Source organism: Vicia villosa, linkage group LG3, assembly GCF_029867415.1.
Source record: "Vicia villosa cultivar HV-30 ecotype Madison, WI linkage group LG3, Vvil1.0, whole genome shotgun sequence".
Taxonomy (NCBI): domain Eukaryota; kingdom Viridiplantae; phylum Streptophyta; class Magnoliopsida; order Fabales; family Fabaceae; genus Vicia; species Vicia villosa.
Genome location: NC_081182.1, coordinates 106,761,177 through 106,765,540, shown reverse-complemented (window position 1 = coordinate 106,765,540; position 4,364 = coordinate 106,761,177).

Below are 4,364 nucleotides of genomic sequence, written 5' to 3'. Positions count from 1 at the left end.
GACTTAAACTCAAAATTTTTGCCGCTACAGAAAAGTGGCGACTCTGCTGGGGACTATCTCTAAGTGGGTTTAGCCTATTTTGTTTATCTGTGTGTTTATGTTATTGCCATTTGTTTGCTTTTTGTATATATTTTTATGTGGTTACTTGGGTGATACCTTGTGATATGAGATAAAGTTCTAACCCGAACTTTTGTGAGTAACTTGAGATAGGAGGTGGTAAGACCAATAGTTGCATGTCAGGAGCGATCCTTAACATGAGCATCATATGGTGGAACCCCAATCAGTGGAGGCCTCATGGAAGGTAGTAGATGTTGTTACGAGCTATCGTAAGAACGCTATTATTTTCAATAGTGAGTGTCCGTAGAAGCTGAATGACCTAGAACCCTTTTAACCCATCTAAGCCTTTTTTAGGATGTAGCGCAGAAACAAGTTCAAGTACCAATTTGTTCTTGTTGTCATGCGATGCTACGCTCAGACGAGGTCTTTTTAGGAATATTATTGGTGCCCATGAGCAATTGTGTGTGCTGGTAGTATCCGATAGAAGATTGAAAACTCTGGGAACCTTTGTAGAACCCGTTTGGCAGGTACAAAATTCCCTAGTACATACCTTTGTGGGTTGTTCTTAATCTTGACTCCATGCTCGTGACTTTGAACCTTGTTTGTGTGACCTTGTGTGACCTTGATTATGATGGATACATAAACCATGCATTCGTTTGATTTCCAAGGAACTCATAGGTCTTTCTTTGTAAACATCGTAAGTTTCATCAAACTCAATGGATCTTGGGTGTTGATAGGGTAAAAACTTTAATCCACCAAAATGGATGATTGATCTTGATGATAACTTGATCAATGCTTTGATCCAATTTAGGATTTATTTCCTTCATGCTTTGATGTTTACAAATTAATAACTTGAATTCTTTGAAAATCAAACAACATTGCATTTGCATTGCATCATTTGCATACTTCATGCATTTATCCAGTTTGTCCAGAAAACTTATCCTTGTCTGTCTCCATCTTCAGTGTTGTCTGTCTACCGTCAAGCTGATTCCTCCACACAAGTACGGAACTAGAGCTGCTGTTAGACAAAGAATGGCAGACCAAGAGAAACATAACATGGAAGTTAGAATGGAAATTGATGAGTTGAAATCAGGCATGATTAAGCTTACCGAGATGATGCAAGTGTTGATGGCTAGGACTGATCCACCTCAGAGGACTGTTATTTCCGAAGTCTCCACTGCTGTTGTTGATCCTTTACAGGTTCAGAAGCCACCTTCTACTTGGCCAGAATTTGGGTTACCTGAGAATTTCTCTCCAACATATGTTAATGCTTCTATGGTGGGTCAAACTTCGAGGCAGATATTCCAACCTCCGGTCTTTTCTGAACCTCCACCTGTTGTTCATACTACTGTTCAAGCTGTTCCAGCTCGTTATGACAATCCTCTCTATGATTACCGTTCTGTTGGTTCTCGAAGTGTTAGTCAAGGAGATTGTGGTGAAGTTGAAGAAGTCCGTGAGCAATATCAGGCATTGGAAAAGAGGCTAAGAGCTATGGAAGGAAGCAATTTCTTTAGTGTGAATGCTGATAATATGGGTCTTGTTTCAAATCTTGTCATGCCTCCCAAGTTCAAAGTTCCTGAGTTTGAGAAGTATAAGGGGCATACTTGTCCAAGAAATCATTTGACCATGTACTACAGAAAGATGACTGCTTACACCAACAACCAGAATTTGCTCATTCATTGCTTTCAAGACAGTTTAAGTGGTGCTTCGTTGAAGTGGTACATGAGTTTGGAAAAGGGTTGTGTTCAGAATTTCCAAGATTTAGCTGATGCGTTCATGAAACAGTACAAGTATAATCTGGACATGGCACCTGATCGTCGCCAACTTCAGAATATGGCTCAGAAGGAAAAGGAATCTTTCAAGGAATATGCTCAACGTTGGAGAGAATTGGCTTCCCAAGTTGAACCACCTTTGTCTGAGAAGGAATTAACTAGCTTGTTCATGGATACCCTTTCTCCTTTCTTTTGGGAGAAGATGATTGGAAGTGTGTCTTCAAACTTCACTGATTTGGTAACAATTGGTCAAAGGCTAGAAGAAGGAATCAGGAAAGGAAAAGTGTCTGTTGCAGTTGATTCTTCAAAGAAACCTTTTGGGGGCTTCCAAAAGAAGAAAGAGAATGAGACTAATGCTGTGTCAGATGACAGAAGAAGATTTCACCGTAGACCTCAAAATGGTGATCAACCTTATGTATCTGCTGTCGCTCCTGTGCGACTTCAAGCTCCTCAACCTAAGGTTGCCAACCAGAATCAGAATCGCGATAGGACTCACTTCGATCCTATTCCTATGACTTACACTGAACTATATCCCGCGCTGGTCCGAAAAGGTTTGATCACAACAAGACCCATGCCTCCTCCTCGAAACCCTCCCTCAATAGGATTTCGGCCTGATCTTCATTGTGAGTTTCATCAGGGTGGTGCTGGCCATGATTTAGAACATTGCTATGCTTTGAAGGCCTTGGTGCAAGAGTTGGTTAGATCAAAGATGCTATCTTTCAGGGATATGGGTCCTAACGTTGTCACTAACCCTTTGCCAGATCAAAGTGGCTGAAGAAAAGTCAAAGCCAGATAGTCTCCTAAAGCCAAGTGTTTCAGACGGGATAGCTCATCCTTGTTGTTGATTAGTCACTAGGCCTTTGTTTCTTTACTGTTTGCATTTCCTTCATTGTGTTGTTTGCTTTCAAACTTTGTTTAATTCTGAATGTTAATTTTAATGAAATGAGCATTGCATATTTTGAATTCATTCACATCTACTACTATGTTTATGCCTTCTTTTACAAAATTTTCTTCCATTTGCTTTCTCTATCAAACTTGTGTTTTATGCAAAGATTGGAGGGAGGATGATGACAACGAAATACCCAAGTTGTTGACTTGTATGCTTTCAAATAAACTTTGCTGATGATGTACAGGCATTGCTTCAATTCCCAAACACTGGAGAAATAAGGAAGTTAATCCCTTGTCAACCCCTTTGAGCCTTCGAAGTAGGAGTTTCTTTTTGTACAAAAAAAACCCGCATTTTAAACCTGGGGCAGGGTAGTTCTCAGTTGATTTAGCTATGTATTCTATTTTAAGAGAAATCATTTAGTACACCTTTCAACAAAGGTTTCAATCGCAAGCGTTCCTCTGCACACATCAAAGAAATGTTGGAGATGTCAATCAAAAGCCAATGATGGTTCATCAATCATTAAGCAAGGCGGTCACTATCTTTCAAAAAAAAAAGTATCAAAAAATAGAATTAAAGAAAAGTCTGCTAAGTCAAATCCAAAAAGATGACTTAGGCAAAAATAAGGGCATCCCGCTGACTGTAAGTTCAAAAATAAACAGTTCAGGCAAAAGTTAGGGATATAAAAAGAAAAAAGAGAAAAAAAAGAGAAGTCAATAAATTCATAAACAACACAATGTTGTGACTACCAAAAGGAAGAAGTGACTGCCATCTCAAAAGTTCTCTTTGCTTGTGAACTATCATCATTATCAAAGGTGCAAATCCAGAAGTCTCTTAGAATCTAAATGCATAGTTTGAATTAACTGAGCTTAGGATTGGAGATCATCACGAAGATGGGGTGGGTACAATCAAATTTTGAGCCTTATATCCTTTGTTTCTGAAACCATGAACCTGACCACGTTACAACCTTTAAAAGACCTAATTGAAGCAAGGTTTATTTTGAAAGCATACTACAACAAGGTTGCGTAACCTGACTCCCATGAGATTTTCCAATCATCTATTTTGATATCATTTGTTTGCTTTATCCATCACTTTGATTATCTTAACCTTTGTGTTTTGACCAGTGATTCCATTTGCTTTACATCAATAACATCATTCCAATAATGACTTTGGTTTCAAAAATATGCTTTGAGCATTGCATTAAAATTACCATTCTTGAATGAACATTTTATTTGCAAGTAAGCACTCATCTTTCAGGAAGTTCAAACAGTCGAGAAACTTGATCAGTGATCCTATCAGGGGCACGTTACTTCAAGATCCTGTTGTTCAGACGTCCGGTCAAGATTTGTTGATCAAAATATCCTTTCAAGACTTATACTGGGGCAAGCCATCCCAACATGCATTTCAAGAATTGAAGCCATGATCAGTTCATCCCCAGTACAGTTCAACTGAAGCCATGATCAGTTAACTTGCAACAATTGGTGAATCAGGGGCAATGTTCGTTAGCAATCCCCAAGCAGTTTATCAGTCCTTCCCAAAAGGATCATCATTTTGATACAGTTACCAGTGTAATAGAAGTGTGTTTAAGCATCTTCTTCCCAAGCAGAGTTGGCAAAGTTCTCGTGTCGAGGAATCAGGGTCCCAATCTT